This window comes from Sinohyriopsis cumingii, chromosome 1 (assembly GCF_028554795.1).
Source record: "Sinohyriopsis cumingii isolate HCF-2022 chromosome 1, ASM2855479v2, whole genome shotgun sequence".
In the NCBI taxonomy this organism is placed as follows: domain Eukaryota; kingdom Metazoa; phylum Mollusca; class Bivalvia; order Unionida; family Unionidae; genus Sinohyriopsis; species Sinohyriopsis cumingii.
In genome coordinates this window covers 116443230-116465303 of record NC_142961.1, presented here as the reverse complement: position 1 = coordinate 116465303, position 22074 = coordinate 116443230, and positions in this window count along the sequence as shown.

Genomic DNA, 22074 nt, shown 5'->3' with positions numbered 1-22074 from the left:
CCAAAAGGGCTTTTTAGAAAAATGTATAGTGGCACATTAAGTTAATCATTAATATGCCAGTAAAACCCCGAGGGTATTTTCAAAAACTCTATAGTGGCACATTACGTTACTGTTCATCATGGCTGAACTTGTAGCGAATTATACTTGGCATCTTAACTTAGTCAGACAGAGAAAGATTTACCGAATTTGATGATTGGTGCCCTGTCATTACAGTCTATATTTAATTTAACTATTAGTTGCTTGACCATAAATGCTTTCTTCTGAGTATCTGCAACGTCTTGGAGTGCAAGCTCCAGTCAAATTGGATCATCCGAAAACCCCAACAACAAAACTGATATTTCTAACGAAACTAACGGTACGATTATATTCGTGTGGTGTGATTAAAGGAGTGATTAATGGAGTTATTAATGGAGTGATTAATGGAGTGATTAATATAGTGATTAATGGAGTGATTAATAGAGTGATTAACGGAGTGATTAATGGAGTGATTAATAGAATGATTAATGGAGTGATTAATGAAGTGATTAATAGAGTGATTAATGTAGTGATTAATTGAGTGATTAATGGGGTGATTAATGGAGTGATTAATGTAGTAATTAATGGAGTGATTAATAGAGTGATTAATGGAGCGATTAATATAATGATTAATGGAGTGATTAATGGAGTGATTGATAGAGTGATTAATGTAGTGATTAATTGAGTGATTAATAGAGTGATTAATGGAGTGATTAATGGAGTGATTAATAAATACATATTAGTTTCAGGCTTGTACTTAAATACATTGGCCTTCTGCAATATACAATGATACAACTACTCAAGAACTTATTTTATAAATATTTACAAGATGAAAGCCATTGAATGATGATTCATTACTTAAATTATAATAGTATGCACTTGGATTTGTTCGGTATTACTAGCACAATGTAAACTCCCAATTCAACTTTCATACCTTATCAGCATCAGTGTTACTTATTTCACAATGATCTGATAAAAAAAATTCTTTCCAAAGATTAGGACATTCCATTAATAAGGAGTGTTGCTCTCACTCCTTATTGAACTCATTGAAGGTTTTGATGATACAAATCTAGTTGCCATTTTTGTTGTATTGAGATAAGGCAGAAAAAAATACAGTCTCCAGCGTGCTAGAGAAGTAAGCCAGTCAAACACGTGATGATTAGATTCGGGTGTCGGACATCGTGTGTTTTAAAACACGTGGGACTATTCGACCCATCTGTGTAACTATGAGTGTTTTAAAACACGTAGGACTATTCGACCCATGTGTGTAACTATGTGTGTTTTAAGACAAGAGAAATGTAAAACTTATTTTGGGGAATGAGACTTTTATATAAATAGTTAATGTTCTCTTCAATTGTGGAATGTCTCTTTGTTGAACATGTCATTATATGCACTACTACTACTACTACTACTGCTACTACTCATTGCTTTTACTATTAGTAACAATGGTAGCAGTATCTGTTTATATATATATATATATATATATATATATATATATATATATATATATATATATATATATATATATATATATAGTAAAACATAGCTATCATCTAGCATCATTGCCAGGGGAGTTATTAGTGTTTGAAGTGTTTGTGTTTAAGTTTTGTTTTAAAGTGGTTTGCAAATCAGAAGGGGTTTTAGCCATCAGTGCACACATAAGGAGAGTTGCCAGGTTTATCTGTATCTTTCTTACGCTAGTATTACTAAATGATATTCTGTATGGATGCTGATACATCAATATTTTACATGAAGAGGGAGCAAATAGTGATTCATAAGAAAACTACTGAATGAACATTCTGAAATATGTTTTCAAAGCCTGTATATTATATAAATGCTAATGTGTGTGTGTGTGTGTGTGTGTGTGTGTACGTGTGGGGGCTGTGGTTGCTTATCGTTGAACTCGTGCCAATTTATATACGAAGATGAAATAATTACACTGTATCAATGAATAAATTTATTAAAAAAATTGAATAAATTTCAAACTAAGTTTCTTCTCTCATATTTCTTTCTGACCCTTTTCCTCAGTAGATAAAATGTAAAGGTGTTCTGGATGGTTTCTAATCTAACCCAGGGGTGGGCTACCTAATGCACGCGTGTAAATAGGGTGCTACGTCAAGAGGTTTTCAAAGACAAAGCGTGAATGGTGCATATTATTTAGCAGCATCTACTTTCTACGATAGTATCGAATTATTTTCTACGATAGTATCGAACTATTTTCTACGATAGTATCGAACTATTTTATAAGATAGTATCGAAGTGCGAAGAATTGATTTTGACTGTTTATACCATGCTGGATGTTATAAGTCATGTTTTCTTGTATATAGTTTTGTATCTCTGGTTTACTCTTATTTTTCGTATTTTTTCTTGTACACCATTTTGTTCATCATAGTTCTGTTTTGCCATGACTCTGTGCTTGGGGTTAAACATTTTCCTGTCTGTTTTGTACACTATAAATGATACCAAATGATATAATGTATGTAGAAGTAGGTAATATAGATATAAATAGTAAATAAGCGGATAATAATATATACATTTTCAATAAAATGACTTTTATCATTGTTTTATTTTCCGGTACAATAATCTGTTTATTTATTTATTTAAAATCCACCGCTCCGGTGGCCTAGTGGTTAGAGCGTCTGCCTCGGATGCGGGAGGTCGTGGGTTCGATCCCCGGACGAGTCATACCAAAGACTTACAAAAATGGTACTAACAGCTGCCTCGCTTGGCGCTCAGCATTAAGAGGTTAGTGTTAGGACTGGTCGGCCTGGTGTTTGGATAATGCGACTGGGTGGGACATCATGCTACATGTCTGCGGCATGATACCCCAGTGCTATGCATCACTATAAACTGCCACACTGCAGAAACCGTAGCGATATGACTGAAAAATTGTTAAAGCTACGTTAAAAATCCAAATCACACACATATGCAAAGTCCGGCGTAGCTTTGCCCATCATTTGTACGTAAGGAGGTGCTTGGCCTACAAGATACTTCTAACCGTAGCTTTACGTTTCTTAGTTTTTGGCATGTTGTTACTGTTTTTATTATGTTTTTCATCTCTGCAATTTTCCTTCATCTTGAAAGCTTAGATTCTCCTGCTTTTCTTATTCTTTTCTAATGAACCTTTTATGCCTGTATACCAGGTTGCCACTAGCTGGAATTGCAGTATATATTTTTTTATTATTGTACAATGCACATGATTATTATTATTATTATTATTATTATTATTATTATTATTATTCTAGATTATGTACAGTTCTAATTGTGGTTTCTGCACACAAAGAATAATAAATAAAGGTTATTCAGTGAGTATTAAAACTTGCTGGACCCGATGTCATGTAGTGCAGGATGTACGAGCATTTATGGACCATTTATGGACCATTTTACACGTCATTCAGTTATGGAATGAAACCAGAACACTTCGCAGTAATACACGCTACTTTACATCTATGGAGACGCGCGAATTCATGGGATGATCTCAACTCAGCTCAACACTGAACTAAACTAAGTTTGTTAAAGAGGTTGGAATGTCGAATATCCAAAGAAAAACAACGAAATTGTGATAATAGCGCGAGAAAAAAAAAATGTCGAAGCACATCAATGACAATTGAAGATATCATTATGAAAAGATGAGCCAGAATATTTCATTCTAAGTTTACTGTATCCTTGTGTTAGTTTCGATGCTGCTTTCATGATGGCGGGTAAATTTGAAAGAGTAGTGCGCGTCATCATTGTTGCCAGGGTAAAAAATTGATTATAAAGTGGTATTAGCAGCTGGCTCCTAGCTTGGCGCTCCGCCTGGTGTCGGAATAATGTGATTCGGTGAGACATCACTATAAACTTCCACAATACATACATCGTAGCGATATGACTGGAAAATTATTAAAGCTACCTTTAAAACCCAAACACACACACACACACACACACACACACACACACACACACACACACACACACACTTTTCCGTCGCCATTTTTATTGAGCCTTTACCAACGAGTTCACCGAATGCGGGCACGTGTTTACCACATAAGGAAGCGATGAATATTTTGACTTAACTACGGTCAAAATCGCTGAATATTGACCGAAGGCACTACAGTTCAAATAATGGGACTATCTATGAAGTATAAAAGTGATATAACTTTTTAAAACTTTATATTCGAGTCAATAAATATTGCAACATTGAATTGTGAGGGGTTGGGGGATTTCAGGAAAAGAAGCGATGCATTTAATTTTCTTGCGAATATCAAAATATTGAACGTACTTTTTCCAAGATACACAAGTCATTGAAAAGTTGGTAAATATCATGCGAACTGCATGGCGATATGAATGAAATTTTTCTTTTTCTTGCGTTCATACTGTACCAATTCAAAAGATTTAGAAATATTATTAAATAATAATTTCCAGTTCATTTTCCATAGAATAAAGGATACTACAGGTAAATAAATTAACATCGACATAACATCGCAAATACTTGTTGATGGAGACAGTCCATATATACCACCATGTCGGCCAATTCTGCGCGTCGGGTAATTCTGCGCAACGATACGTCATCTCTGTAAACATTGGATCACGTGTTATTTTGGTTCAAAAATCCATTTAGTATCAAGAAAGAACGATTGTACTTTAATTAAGAAAAGTGATACTAATAAAGTGTACAAAAATATCCCAAATTTAGACTCGAAATGCACATGAAAATGTGATTTCTAAATGGCAACGTGAAAACCCATTCCATGACCTTCTTGAACCTGTAACCCAGAAAATCCGATTTCCTATGCATCTTTTAGAATCATACAAATAACTACATTATATAAAAGATGGAAATGTGTACCTTAAAACGATACTGCATTTTAATCCAAGTTTCCAATTTTGCAAGACGTTGTTCCACACGTACAAAATCGTCTCCTACCCAACGTGTCAACTTGCCGCATGAACGGGATTCTCAAGAAATTTCCCGGTGTATAGTCTGTTTCTAAATTCTGTTATAAATCCCCCCCAAGACGTTGTAAACACATTGCATCCTATTCATTGTTGTTTTTCTTCTACATAACATCTTATTTTGTTTATAAAATGTTGAACTTTACTAACTTGTTTATACAAGATCGGTTTAGTTTGCTTAATATATCTTGCCATTTATTAGCATTTTTACATTGAATTTTGTAAAACTAGTTATAAACCAGACCTAATTACTTGATTGAACTGCTGACAGAAACAGCCCATAGTAATATATTTCATTTATACAGCCCGATGGATAAACATTACATCTTTTCAAAACTGTGCGCAGAATAGGTCGACAAATCGCGAGTCAGGAAAACACGGGAGTGGTATCCCCTTTGTCCAAAATAATTATTTTTTTTGAACAGAACATTCTGGTGACAATTGCCTCGTTTCAAATTGGAAGCATTGCTTCTTTTTTAGTTTTGTTGATCGGTCGAATTCAGTATGCGTTTTGCTTCAATATTGGAGACCGAACCTTAGGTGCGCAGAAATGCCCGACGTAATAAACTGACAAAGAACAGTGCGAATCTAGTATCTAGCTAGCCTGAGCTCTTTCGATTCTCTAATGAGAGTAGTAATAGGGGGCACTTTAGCGTCAATGGGACTTTAATGTTAAAATATGGGGTTCGCACATTGGTGTCTATGGGAATTTAACATGGGAATGTCACCTGGAGGTAAATGGGAATTGAACATTGGGTGGCGTTATGGGGTTGATAGGGTCAAAACTTTTTATATGGTGAAATGTATTTGTAGGGACAAAGGGTTGATAGAGACAAACATAGACATAAAGAAACAAACAAATACACATCCAAACACACAGAAAAGAGGACAGAAATGTTTTAAAGAAAGGCTCACATATAGAATAGAGACTCTAAAATGAAGAGTCTATTGCGCGGGTTCAAAACATTTAGTCAAGTATATACAGTGGTTCTCTGGCCTGTGCTTTGGTCTAAGCACTATCCATTTAATACACAAACAGTTGGACAACGGATCCCACTCCACCCGTGCATTTAATCATGTGTGCAGATATTATAGTCCATATGATACGAAAGCATACAGAATATTAGGGAATAAACATACGTAATATAGCCTTTGATCTTTCTCAGTAAGCTAATGATTCATCATTCGCTTTTGATGGTTCAGAGACATATTTCATGTCTATTTTACATCATTTATATAAATATTCACATTTTTCTGGCCTTAGTAGAAATATTAAGAACAAGAACATAACAAAATACAAAAAAGTAAAGGTCGTTTGCATCGGGAGTAGAATAGGTAACAATAAGAAATACTGTCCCGAATATAAATATATTTTGTGCCGTACTGAGTTTGTTGTCTTAAGTGTCAAGTTTTCAATCAAAGTTTGGGAAATTAGGAATCTGCTAATTGAGTGGAACAGGAAGCTTTTAACCCCATTTGGAAGAATGATTGTGATACAAAATTATAGCATTCGCACACCCTCGTATTTGTTAGTATCTCCGAACTGATTTTAAATTGCTGATTTATACTTTCGAACCTGATTGTCGCCAAGGGGTCTCTATCACTGTCGAATAATTGGCGTTTCAACGCAAACTGAATTTCCCGGTGTAAACAAGCAAACAGACTGCTCTCAGTCCATTTCTGGATGCTGGAATAGTCTTTTTCGTTAGAAACTGTTTGCAAAATCTAGCTGTAAAATTTCTAAAACAAACTGAACATTGAAATAGGAGGAACCTTTTTATGCATGTCATCAAAGAGATGTAAATCCAAATTTTACGTAATTACTCAAAGATGGTGAGCTACATCACATTTGTTGCTTGAAAATATAGACTGACCCAAGCAAATATGGCGACCGTGTTGCTAAAGAAACTCCTGCTTGATTAACAACGCTAACAAGTTGACGGCGTTTGGGAGCCATGGCGACTAGCAGGTTAGAACTTATAAAAATCAATGAATGAAATGACGAAGTTTTGTGCATTTTACTATATCCCTTAAGACTTCTGTTTTTAAAATCGGTAGATGGGTACAAACGGGACGGTGTGAGAATACTTTGATCATCTTTTCTTGTCATTAGCAGATCCTTTCTTAGCAGGTTTTTAGCGAGATAAATACACTCCTTTACAACTTCGTATTTCAAAAAGGACACTATATTGCAGTGAAGGATTATCTGGGTGGGTGGGTGGGTAAATAAGATTAGTATATTAATTTTTCGAATAGTTTGAAACTTACAGAAGACTGTAAACCTAGCTTTCTGTATACTAAAGCAGAGCTTCCAATCACTCATAGCACGTATAAGTGAAAAGGAGTTTTGTATTCTTTAACTTCCAAATTTCCTGTTCATAAGTCCCTTTCACGACCCCGCATCCGAAACTTGTTTTTCTGCCCTTCCCCCATTGCTCCCTATTTGTTTCTCCACCATTTGTTAAAAGAAGGTCTCTCACACATATTCTTACCAAGTCATTGGTATGATTTCCAAGATATCTTCCATTGTACTCGATTTTGGACAACGAACCTGCTGAAAAATTCAAATATCTGATCTTTGAATACTGTACAATCAGCAAGTGTAGGATATTATATTCTCTTTTGATATCCCAACTGTCTTATCGTACCTTGAAAATCAGCTTTTTTGTGTGTTCACCTTGTTCGTCCCCTGTTTTATTTAGTATTTTTAATCATTTTAAACCAACTTTAAATGATATGAGAAATCACAGATAGTCAGAGGGTGAAATATCCAAACATTGACGGTATTATAGTATTCTGGGCAAAATCGAGCTCGGAATTTGTTTTCCTTTTGAATTGAATAATATTAGGTCAAATTAGTCCAGATGTTTTGAAGTTTTCTGTTCCGAAATTCAGGAAATCAGCATAGATGAAATAATCTACGCAGATTATAAAATTCTTACAAACTTCTAGCAGAGCTAAAAGTGAAGGAAACATAATAATAATAATAATAATAATAATAATAATAATAATAATAATAATAATAATAATAATAACAATAATATAAATAATAATAATAATAATAATAATAATAATAATAATAATAATAATAATGAGAATGTGGGCGTAGTACCGCTACTAATCTAATCTTTAGAAGCTCCAAGCGCTTTACAATATAAGATAATACAGAAACACGTACAACGACAAGATTACACCAAAAAAACACCATGAAATTACAAACATTCTGACAATAATTAAGGAAGTAAACGTTATTAAGTCTTTATATCTGTTCTTGTAAAGAAATTTAATTAAATATTTTATTTTCAAGTTTTTGAAATCATAATTCTTTGCGTGATTGAACGGGATATGTTACCTTTTCTTTGCGAAACGAAACGAAGATTCACTTAAATTCTTCTGTTTATCAGTGTGAAGTCTCTTATCTTTCGTAAACTGCATACAAATTAAAAATATTTTATCCTCATCCCCCATCTGAGCACCTAAGAATATTTTTCGTCTCATTAATTAAATTTCCCATCCAAATTAGGCATCATGGAGTCTGATGTAATGCTTAATGGGACCTCGAAACATTATGTTAATTTTCTCGTCAACGATGACAGCGTTCATTACGAATGTAATGCGGTGTAGGGGGATTATTTTCAAATTTCAAATGAGCCATGTCGAATCAATTGACAAGCTCAGTGGGCATACGTAGAACCTGGTGAAGGAGACCGGATATTTTGTAATGATTCCAGGCTCATAAACAAAACGCCCAGACCAATGTATGGGCATACCGTGGTGAGGTCCCTGACCAGTGTCACAAAACGTTTCGACAGCAATTTCGTACAGCTTCAATTTACTCAGCTTCATAACCAGCAAAGCTCTGCAGGATAACTAATAAAGATGATAATATGCTTGATGCTGATATTGTCTTTGCGATGTAATTAGATCGGGGCAGATTTTTTTTACAACACAGCAGACACACAAATCAACATGGCTGAGAATGTAGAGTCTACCCCTGACTATGGACATTTCTCTGTGCATTATGCCCATGAATAAAATTTAAGTTTTGAAAACCCGTCTAAAACGTGAAAGTTTGAAAATTTAGACTAGTTTTCAACAGGAACATCTTCTTTCAATTCTTCTATGGATGAATTATCATTTCCACGTTTTTAAATTCTTTTTTAACGAATTACTGATTTAAACATATATGAGCATTTAATTACGTATCACAATTGTACATTTTCGGTTATTTTATTTCATTTCTTAAAGTTAAATTATTGTAATTTGTGACCAGTTCGCCTTAATTTAACCCCGTGGATATTTCCCAAGTAATGGGTGTTAACTGGATATAAAAATACTAACAATCCAGATATAAAAACACGTCTCCTTAGTGCAGATAATGGATGCTTCGTTATCAAAGTTGTTTTTTTTTTTTAAATCTCGTTTCTTAAAGTTACATTATTGTACTTTTGACCCGTGTGCCTAAATTTAACCTCGTGGAAATTTTAAGATGACACATATAAAAGCCCTCTCTCGTCATTTAATCATCTTCTTAAATTCATTACACAAAATTATAATATTATACAGCAGCGTTCAGTTCATCATTGATTTATTACTACCAACCTGTATTTAGGGATCTGATGTTTTGGTATATTATGTTATAAACTGGAAGCCATTAAGTGGCCGAGTGGTCTAAAGCGCTCTCCGTTACGGATCACTGCCATCTCACCTCTGACTGCGTAGGTTCGAGTCTCGGCCTCGGCCAATGTGGATATGTGAGAAAGCTTGCCAGTAGCTTCTCGTGGGTCGGTGGTTCTTCCCGGGGTTTTTCCGTGTTCTTCCTCCACCATTAATACTGACCGCCATGCATAGCCTATCGTGTGCTGAAAAATGGCGTTAAACCCCACAACAACAACAACAAAAGAAGCCATTAAGATATGTCTGTCTAATGAGCGGTCATCTGTTAGCCGTCTTTGTTCGTGTGTAACAAGAACAGGGTTGCAGTCAGAGTAGCACAAAGCCGCAGCCTGTCAGGATCTTCAGTATTGACCTGAAACCTCCAGTAGAACCAACAACATTAGAGACTCATCTGCCGGGAGGCAAATCTTGGTCTACGCTGTTGATGGCAAGATACGCTTAATACAAGAGTAAATACGATTGTTTGAACTCAATGGAAGAAAAAAAAAAAACACAAAAAAACCAATCACTTTAATAAATTTGTAAAATATCCGACCTTGTATTATTGTTAGAAACATGGACTAAAAAATATACAATACTCACATAGATTTCAGTGGTTACGATTTGCTCACATAGATTTCAGTGGTTACGATTTGCTTTCTTCTTAACGAAAATTCGTTAAGAAGAAAGCAAATCGTGCTAGTGGAGGTTTATATGTAAAGCAAAGTCTGGTAAAAGGTATGCAAGTTGTACAAAGTCAGTATCATTAGTAGTATACTGGTACTGTTTACGGACAATGGGAAAATACATTACGGACCCCCCCCCCCCCCATGGCACGATTACGTACAAGGTTTTAAAAATCACCCTGGCACGATTACGGGCAATGGGAATTTAACCTGGAATCTTTGCATTATGTATATTGGGCCTGTTTACGGTCAAGGGAAAGTTAGGTCTATATAGCGTCTGACATCACGGTACTGACGATGAGCAGCAATGTTACAAGGAACTGACCTCAATCGCACCTAACAGTGGGAACGGGACTGGCGGAACAGCGATAGGGATAACACAGACAACAGACATTATACAAACAACTATACAACACACTAAAAAATTATTTTGAGGCAAGAAAGCAAATCTTTTCGAGGCATATGTCTGGCCCTGAAAAGGGCCTTTGGGTTCTTTTTCTATTTTCTCCAGTTGTTCCACCAATTCCTCAATTTCCTAATGATTCCTTTATTTTTCTTCTTCTTCTTCCTAGTTTCCTTCTCTGGCATCCAGTCAGGATGGCCTATCGATCTAAATTTCTCCTGTATCTTGATCCAGTTGTTATTCAAACAACCAAACTCCTCTTTTTTCTTTCTATTGTGGAGCCCCGAGTGGCCGAGTGGTCTAAAGCGCTATCCGTTACGGATCACTGCCATCTCACCTCTGTCTGCGTGGGTTAGAGTCTCGGATTCAGCCAACGTGGGTATGTGAAAAAGCTTGCCAGTAGCTTCTGGTGGGTCGGTGGTTCTTTCCGGGGTTTTCCTGGGTTCTTCCTCCACCATTAATACTGGCCGCCATGCATAGCCTATCGTGTGCTGAAAAATGGCGTTAAACCCTATAACAACAACAACAACAACAACAACAACTTTCTATTGTCTTGTTCCTTTCTCTCCTTTGCCCACGTGTCTTTAATTTTTGTCACCTCCTCTTTCATTACCTTTTTCATCATTTCTTCTGATTATTTTAGCTGGCCTAGTCCCCACTTTACAAAGGACCACTCGGTCCAATACAGTGTCTCTTCTAGAAAGCACCTGACTTTGATTACCTTTTCAAGTGCTTCCTACTCTCACATACTTTTTTCCACTTCTTCCTCAATCATTTCTTTTACCAGGTCTCTGGCTAATTTCAAACTGGTCACGAAGTTTAGGCTACCAGGATACTTTCATTCCTTTTCTAGCTTTTCCATCACATAGGTGACATCCGTCATCCAGTACCAACAGTTCTTTAACTCGTTGAACAACTATATGGACATTTTGTTTTATTCTGTGTAGAATGGCGCGAACGATGATGATGATGATAAAGAATTTAAGTCGCCTATGCATCGAGTACTTTAAATGGTTAAGTCTCGAATGTCGAGATTTATAATTGGTCGGTACTGTAGGAATGGAGAAACTACACTTCCGTGTTTATGTGTCAGTGTCACACTTCTTAATTAGTCTGTCTGGACGTAGCAAAGGTGGAAAGATATCCAGGTACGGTGCGTAAACCCAAACAAACAATTTCAATCCGTCAATTATTAAGGAGCATTTTGTTAAATTCAGTCAGCCCTTTCTATCCAAGTTTCTACAAAACATTCCAGAGAATTTAAATCGTTATCAAGTTTGGCCTGACGAACACAAACAAGTTAGAAAACCCACTAAAGAACCCAACTCCCAATCAGATTAGACTTTACATACCAACAAACGAACCTAAGTTTTCAACTTCCAATTAGATTTGACCTTATATAACTGTAACTCATAAGTTTGAAATGAACCAAAGGATCCAACTCCCAATCAGGTTTGATTTTACATAACCGACACCAACGATCTAGAAATGAACCAAAGTTTTCAACTCCCAATCAGATTTGGTTTTACATAACCGATACTATCAGTTTTGAGACGAACCAAAAGATTTCAATCCCAGTCAGGTTTGACTTTACAAAACTGACAAGAACAAGTTATTAACTTAAGAAATCGTCCAAAGTATTCAACTACCAATCAGAATTTACCTTGTTTAACTGGACTCACTGCAAGTAACAGCCCCGAAATGCCAGCCCGTACTCTGAAGTCAAATCAAGTCCAGTTGTATTATATGGACAGCAAATAAACCCAATTATGTGTAAGCCACCTTTGCAATTGTTCAAATCCATAGGCGCAAACAACGAACGCTTTAACTTTTTATTTGTCAATGTCAAGCACGGACGTGAAGGAAAACATCCCCTACTCTCACTTCACATATTATCTACTATCCACAAACGGGAAGGAGAAAAAACAAACCTTATTATACTTTCTACAAAACCAAATATACTATCCACACGGGAAGAAGAAAAAAAAACAAACCTTATTATACTATCCACAAAACAAAATATACTATCCACACACAGGAAGAAGAAAAAACAAACCTTTTTATAGTATACACAAAACTAAATATACTATCCACACACGGGAAGAAGAAAACACAAACCCAAAATATACTATCAAGATCTCAAATTACTATCCACACAAGGAAAGGAGCAAAAAACTAAACTAAAATATACTATTCTCACACGATAAGCAGCACAAAAAAAAATCAAACCATAATATACTATCCACACACCGGAAGGAATTAAATAAACCCTAAGGAAAAAGAAAAAACTACACACTCTACTATTCACACCCGTTGATGACGGAGTTGTGGTACTGCTAGTGTCTGCGGTACTGGTACAAGTTGTAGTACTGTTGCTAGTGGTTGTTCTGGCTCTTCTGACTGTGGCTGACGTGCTGGTGCTAGTGCTGCATGTGGAGGTATACTCACCTCAGGTTTGACCTCACACAGAGGTCTCAGCATGAGGTGAGGTAAGATTCATTCTTCCTTCTCTTTCTTCTTTTTCCTGTCCTCCTCGTCTTCTATTTTCGCTTCCTCCTCGATCGCATCCATTGGCAGCTGATCCGGAGTCGCCTGAAATATTCCAGGTGCATTTGGAGTTCAATTAGTTTCGCTATTCTACTCATTTTCTTCGTAGTTGACTGGTCAACGATGGGTAGCCAGCATGACGAGCGTTTCTCTTTATATTTGTCAAGCGTGGACATGAAGGAAAACATCCCCTGTCACCAAAACTTACATAGCCCATAATATTAACCAAAAAACAAAAAAAAAACCATGGAACGCGCGGACTTAAAAGAAATACTCACTCATGTTTTTTACTTACAAACATTAATTAAAAATTTGACAAGCTACTTAAAGCGAAATGCTTATACACTCACTTCTAACAAAGATTAAAAAAATGAAGTGCTTATAGACACACTTCTATATTTTTCTAATTCCTAAAATCCCTTTGACAATTGAATTTGTATCTCTTTTCTAGAGTATTGGGTAGCCCTGAAAAGGGCGCTTTTTCGTGGACGAGGAGGTATGTCAATCTTTTATTGTCTAAGATTGCGTCCCCGTCTGGCAGAAGACTTTCCCATAGGCTATGGTCTGCTTCTCCGGAAAGAACTCGTTGGTGTCTACACTGCAGTCGACAAATCCTCTGCATGGTTCCTGGTGCTGATGTTGCTGCTGTTGCTCTCTCTGCTGTTTCTGAAGTCTGTACTTCTCCGTCCATTCTTGGGGCCCCGAGTGGCCGAGTGGTCTTAAAAGCTCTCCGTTACGGATCACTGCCATTTCACCTCTGTCTGCGTGGGTTCGAGTCTCGGATTCGGCTAATGTGGATATGTGAGAAAGCTTGCCAGTAAGCTTCTCGTGGGTCGATGGTTCTTTCAGGGGTCTTCCCGGGTTCTTCCTCCACCAGTAATACTGGCCGCCGTGTATAGCCTATCGTGTCTTGAAAAATGGCGTTAAATACTACAATAACAAGAACAAGAACAACAACAACCGTCCATTCTTCTTTCTACCTCTTGATTTCCTCTCTGAAGAGCTCTTCTATCAGATCTTCAGTTACTTTCAACATTTTGACATTCTCTATCTATCTCTTCAGGCTTCGGTATCAGGCTTTGTCTGACACGATGAAAATTCACGTAAGCTCCGATTAGCTTTGCTAGTCTTGAGCACATCTTCATAGGATGATGAGTCAACAATGGATGGTCAGACTGGAGACTATCTCGCTTTATATGGTTCAAGCGCGGACGCGATAGAAAACATCTCTACACTGTTTAGAATAGTTTGATTTGAGGGAGAGGGATAGAGAGAAGTCAAAGAGAATGGTTCATGATAAAAATGGGAAACAAACGACAGACTCATTGTTTCAAAACACATTTTATTCAAATAACTAACACATAACAACCAACATATTGTTTAAATTATCAATTCAATAAACAGCAAACAATTATTTTAACAAATAACAATCTCTTTTGAATGTTCAGCCAGACTCTTTTCCATTGTACCGTGTCATTCTCGTCGGCATAAGTTCGTCTCAACACGATGACACCGGCTAAACACATATGGTCTTGAGTGTTGTTAATTTAAACGAGGCTCCTTTTGGTGCTGCGAAGGTCGTCCACCAATAACACATTTTTGCGTTGTCCGGTCCCTTTGTGAAATTGACACGTTGGTCATGAACAGTGTCGCTTTTCCATCGGTGATGTGAAACTTGTAGTTGGATTGTTGAACGTGTTGAATCTTGTAGATGACTTTGGAAGGAGTCATTTCTGCTGGGCTGCTAAACTCGATCCGAACTTGTAACTTCAAACTGTCGTGATGAATGGAATGTCGCTAGCGATCGTCTTCTTTGGCTTGACATTGTCATTTCAGTGTGGTTAACAAAGAATCCCACACATCAGTGATGAAGTCTTCTGCTTTCTCCAGCGGTACATTGGATTTGAAATCTTTAAACTTCACCGTGTACGTGAGGGCCATGGTTCCAAATTTTCTAGAGTAGCGCTTTTCAGTCTTTCGATTGTGGTAGTAATTTTCAGGGGTATAATGGAGTTGGTGAACTTTGATTCTGTGCAGAATCTATGGGTCTGGATTCTGGATCACTCATATTATTTTCAAAATCGCTGGCAAGACTTTGATCCAATACCTCAGCTATTGTGCAAGGCAATAAGTCACGTTTCTTCCTCTTACCTTCTTCTCCTTTCTCCACGACAAGATACGATTGTTTCATCTTCACTGCAAAACTCCAATGACTACATTTTAAAATGCCATAGGTTCCTTTATATTCATGTCGGACGTGTGCCTCTATAAAGGGTCGGTGTCTTCTCTCCTAGTATTCATTTCACTCTCAAATCGACCAGAACGATGGAAGAGCGAGGTGTCATAAGAAAGTTTTCTTCAGAGAAGCCGACGGATTACTACCCGTCCTTTCGATATAAAAGTCGAGGTACTTGCTATGTCTGTAAGAAGAAAGAGCATTGGGCTACAGAGTGTCCAGATCGTCAAAAAAGCGAGACAGGTGTCAGAAGAGACAAAAGTCAAGATACATGTTATCATTGTCCAGGAAAAGGACATTGATCTTCAGAATGCTCTAAAAAAAAACGAGGGAGCTAGAGGAATAAAGAGGATCAGAACAGGAAGAAGAGGAGGTACCCTCCTCAAATGATGAACTCAGACACGTACAGAAAGAGAAAAAAAAAAGAAGAAAAAAGAAGATGAAGAGAAAATGAGAAAGAAGAGGATGAAAAACCTGTGAAAGTGAAGAAATTTAAGAAACAGAGAGAAAGAGAACATAGACACGGAAGAAGTCTTTCTAAAGTGTTGTGAATTGTTGTGAATTGGATTTTAAAATTTGTACCAGAATAAACCAGATAGAAAATGTAAGTGTCTCTTTGTTTTGATATTTTAGAATAAGGACCTACACTCATGCATTCACACACGTACATCATGGGCCGAAAAAGGGATTTCGATTTTTTAATAATTTTGGCAAAATGAATAATACCACTTTTCAAGAGAAACGGGTGGCCCTGAAAAGGACCGATGGGTGTTTTTTTATATATTAGAAAACAAAGTCATGAACGGGACGTAATGAACTTTAACTTCTTTAAGCCTTTGCCACAGTCAAGGCCTACTTCTGGACTTGATCCTGTCGATGATGATTTGGCAGACATAACTAGGGGTGGTAACGCAGGCGTAGCAGGGCTGGGTTGATTGCCTTCGGAAGGTCTTTTTCTCTTGGATCGTATTAAAGAAGTCTGATACATTTGTTTCATACTTCTTAACTCTGCTAAAATGTGTAAGAGTACCGTCACCGTTTGGCTATCACTGTCCACACTGCTTCTTCCTGGCGTTTCCTTCTCTCTTCTTTTCTTTTCGCTGTTGCTGTTGAAGGAGAAAAGTTTGTTCTGCTTCTTTCTGCTGTTGTAACAAATTCTCCAGTTCTTCTTTCTGTCTCTGTTCAAAATCCTCGACGTGTGGTAAGGAAGGAGAAGGTGGCGAAGGTGCTGATACTTCAACAAATTCTTGCGGAGAAGAAAGAAAATCGATAAATCCCAATTAAAATCGACCTCTTCTGGAAGTAGGACTGTGTTGACTTTGGTATCCACTGCAATACCATCGCTTCTCGTCTGCACGGCCGGTGTACCCCAATTCATTGGCTTCTTAGTATCCGTCATGTTTTAAAACAGTGTCGCATGGATTCACTGCTTACAGACACTAGCGCATCTATATAGAGAATGTGACGTGACAGACCGCTCTCTTGGAAGACAGACTCGGCACTGTGACTAAAATTTTTAACGCGTGCTAGGATTGGTAAGAGAACTCAATCCGTTTACATCCGCTCTTCCACTATAAATAACCGCAGTTCACTGCATTCCTTTCACCTGTTCTCGTCACAAGGTGTGGAGTAATGTTGAATCATCTACTCTCGTATCGCCGATGCTGTTCCGTATGTGAAATATGTGGACAATTATCCGGATCACCGATACGAGCGTTTGGAAAATAATAATCTAGGCGGAGAGACAAGGCTGTTTAAAGAGAGTCCTCATCTACGGTCCAGAAGTCAGAAGACATTTAAGGAAGAGAAGAAGACCTATGCGATGCCCTATGTGTTAACGGAATGATGTTAACATAAATCCAAAGACCCTTTTCAGGGCCACTCATATGCCTCGAACAGATTTGCTTTCTTGTCTAATTTTTTTATTCGGTTGTATAGTTGTTTGTGTGATAGATTAATGTTCATCCATCTATGTCTGTATGTTGCATGTGTTATAGATGTCTATGTCCCGCCAGTCCCATTCCCGCCAAACTTTCTAGGTTTTTGCCCGCTCTTTGGTCCCGATTGAGGTTAGCTCCTTGCAACATTGTTGCCAATCTTCAGCACCGTGACGTCACCCCACCTGTTCCATTCTTATGGTTCCTATATTAATGGTAAGACCCATTGTCTCTTTACAGGCCCGATACCTTTTTGACTGAGATTTCCATTGTATCTATCAATCTTGTCCCTATATAGGCAACGACCGTTTGATTGGATTTTCCATTGTCCCCAAATCGACCCACCATACTACTCACCTCACTCTTTTCTGTTACTTATTTTAAGACCACAGAGTCTTAATATTACCAACATAGGCTCGTTTAGAGGAACTACAGAGACTAATGCAGGTAAAGGTGTCAAAGCAATGAGAGTACCGTACCTCTGAATAATACTGATAATCTGCAATGTCTGGTGAATATAACGTTCGATTTATTTGTTTCATTTGTATCTCCAGTTTTGTCTTATGGCTGCGAAATTTGAGATTTTTTTCGGAAAGCAGACAATATAGAAGGAGTACATAGCAAATATTACAAATAGTTACTGGATGATAAATGTTCTACCAACAAATTGTTTGTATTTGGAAAGTTGGGACGTTATCCACTTTTTTCAAATAGATATGTGCCTATCATTAAGTACGTGTTCAAACTGTTAAACACAAATAATTATGTTCTCACAAAGATATACAAATTAATGCTTCTGAAAGAAAGAGTTATAAAAACTGGGATTTTAATGTTTTTTGTTTGTTTTGTTTTAGTTATATTTTATTGTCACACTAGGATACAGTGGGATTGGGCACATGATACAAGTATTGCAACATATTCAGCATGACAACATTATGATGAAAAATAATTGGCTGGAGAGAGAGAGAGAGAGAGAGAGGGGTACAATCCCGATTTGAGTAAGTTATAGAAATCGTCCAGTAGCGGTTATATATTTGCACACTTGATGCAAAATTCCATATTTTTCATACGCATCGCTCTTTCCCCAAATCAGTAAGTCTAATCTAATAGCTGCATATGATATTGAAAGTAAATTTCTCATCAACTCAGCTCGTTGTCTATTGTACTTGGGACAGAACACGAAAGAGTGCATGATCCCATCGCATGAACAAAAAGAAGTGTCAGCGAGTTGAACACGGTAAAGATAATTTTGTAATGAGCTTACAATGTGTCGTAATCTAGTATGGATAATATCCAGTGTTCGGTTAATAAAACTTGGCATTTAGCTTGATACGATATTTGGACATAAACACTTTTTCGAAGCACTGTAAGACATACTACACTGAGTATCCAGTTCGAGATTGTTTCACAAAGATACCGTTGAAGGCATAAAATATGATTTGGTAGAATTTAGCCTGAAACTGCAAATTACCATAATATTTGAATGTCTAAGGTTATAGTTTGCTTGACACGGGGGGGGGGGGGGGGAGTAATCCAAAGATAAAGTCTGGAGTTTGGCTCCTTTGAATGTTTTAGAGTGTTAGTAAGTTTTGTCGTTTTTCTTTTAGAGTGCACACTTTCCCACCCTGTTTCAAAATAGAGAGACAGCCTACTACTGTATTTTGGAAGTCCTGTAACTATTCTTTCTACTTCAAACTGTAGTTTTTCCATTTTTTTAAAAAATCGATCACCGAGCATCCGTTACAGACTACGCTAGGCATATTCCAAGATAGTCCTACTTTAAGTTATATAAAGTTTTGATAAAATTTGCCTACTTAGTTTTTAATGTTAGAAGTATTCTGCTGAGCTCAGGATTTGGAGAAGTCTGGCATTACCCAAATTCAGTCCATATATCTTACTTTTTATTGCATTTTTAGCCTAGACTACAATGCATATTTTATTTCTTTGTGGCGTTCACTAGTTACTTCGAAACATTTTATACATGTATAAAGATATAAAAGGTAAGATAAAAGCCATTTTCGCCTTAGAATAATTGCTAATGCCAGCCACAGAAAGGCTTTAAGTGAATTAAGGATTTCATGAAACCCATTATATATCGAGACTGGTAGACATGAAGATAAAGAACGACATGAAAGGATGCGTGAACTTTGAGTAAATAATGAGAACGGAGATGAAAACCAATTTGTCTTAATCTGTCATCTATACCTCTCACTTGGAAACTCATATCTCGATCCTTATGATTGGTAGAAACAATCATGTACAAACTAATCAAATTACTCAAAACTTAAGATTTACCAACTCTAAAATTCTAAAATATACGGGTAAATATGTGTATAAGGCATTCCATCTTGTGTTTGTGTGTGCGCCCGTTTGTCTGTGTGAGGAAGAGAGAGAAAGTTATTGTTTCCATTTAATGTAAATACATTTTGCTGTAAAAAAATTTAGGTTTCATTTAATATATAGTAGTACTCGGCTGTAGACATTCGACCTTAATGTTGATTTTAAACCACCAAGCATTACCTCTCTCTCTCTCTCTCTCTTTCTCTCTCTCTCTCTCTCTCTCTCTCTCTCTCTCTCTCTCTCTCTCTCTCTCTCTTATGTGCACACGCGTTTTTAATCTCCATTATTCATTCATTTATGCAACAGTACATTGCATATCAATTATGTATTATACTATGTGTGCTCTCTGTATACGTCAAATCAATACAGTTCTGTTCTGCTCTGTTTACAGTTTCTTTGCACTAAGTTTTTAAAAGAGTTGCTTTAATGAATAATTATTACAACAGACACATACATTAAACGTAACATTGTAAATGAGAGTTTTTTTAATTTTAATTATCACATATGTCACTTGCGCTAAACGCGTCACTGTCCGGAGTGTGCATGACTGCAAAATGTCACAAGCAATCTTGACTGCTCTTGTCAGATAAGAGTTTAAACCATGTTACCTTTCATCTCTCTCTCTCTCTTTCTCTCTCTCTCTCTCTCTCTCTCAATTGATCGATCGATCAAGGGAGTTTTTGAATGTCATATATGCATGCACAACTAAGTCATATAAACGTATACAACCAAACCGTGACTGCAGGTGATTTATCCAGCTCTACTAGTCGATAAGTTAATAATTACATCATCGAAGACATCTATCCAACTTTCTCAATGAAAAATGTAGCTCAATCTCTATTTAACCTGTGTCCTTCGACTCATTCAGAACAATCCTGGTTGTTTCTTTGAGAGAAATAACTATTCCTCAAATATATATCGGTGAGGTACTTTACAGAAAATTCATATATCTTTTTCGCTGGAAATTTCTCCTCAGGAATGAAACCCCAATATTTTCGTAACATATCGATTATTTCTGGATTTACTCTAGGACTGACCGAGTAGTTAGGAATCAAAAATTGGTCCATGCCTTCGTAACTTTTCGCTCAATCCATGTTTCGTAAATAGCCGACTTGGTTGTCATGACAGCTATTATCCTATATTCGAGTTAGAATCAATAGGATTGACCTCGAAGTTGCAAATGTCCTTCAATTCAGAAAATCCTTCAATAGAAAAAAATTGTGTCTTATGTGAAGATTATATCGCAAGCATCCCGTCAAATTTTATAATCAGGTTTCTAAATTATTAGGTTTTTCAAATTTTGAAAATGTCGGCGAAATATGGTCTGAGAAAATCAATATGTTCAACTACGGAAAATAATCCGTATGATGAAATATCCTCAAGAACGGAAGTCAGTATCAATAAAAATCTTTACATCATTATTCTTTTATTAATATACCGATTTTTCATTAAAGAAAAGCTAATCTAGAATGCCAGTGTTTGTGAATTAATAGGATCACATTTATAGACTCTTCATTATCTAGATTATACTGTATTTGAATTTACAAAACTATTTTTTCCCTTCAAATTGCTTGTCATTAAATTTTACCAGGCGAATAAAGATTGGTCAAGAGAGAGTATTGCTAAATTATAATCACTCTTGCAATTTTCAAAAAAAATTAAACGCTATTTAAGACATTTTATTTTTATTTTGATGCGTAATCTATCAACTTAAATTTGAAAACTAATTTTATTTTTTTCTCATTATGGCAGTAAATAATTTGTTATGGTGTGTACGGTAGCTTATGTGTAAGAATTTATACCGCGATAATAGCTAGGAGTTACTACATGCACGCAGTTGTAAAATAAAAAATTCTCATCCACCAATTATCTTCCAATTATTTTTCATTACGAGGGAAAAATAGGATGGCATTTTAATTGGCCATTGATGCACACCTTCAATTAGTGCAGTACTCAAACTAATTGTGTATACTATTAGATAAACACACATCTTTTGATGTTCATTATATTGTCATTTAGTTAATTGCCTTGAGAAATTGAAACATTGTGTGCTTCATGTAGGTATCCAGTAATAATGACAATACGTTCATCTAATCACCCTTCTGATGCCTAACAACAATTATGCACCAACTCTATACTCTTTGACATAAGGGTTCATTTCAAAATAAAAAAATATGCAAAGCAGTTTATGCTTTTCGTATCATGGATGAACTATCAGTAAACTTAACTCTGACCGATATTCACAATATCTAGCCATTGCTTAATAACCTGTGACTGACCTATATTCACAATATCTAGCCTTTGCTTCATAACCTGTGA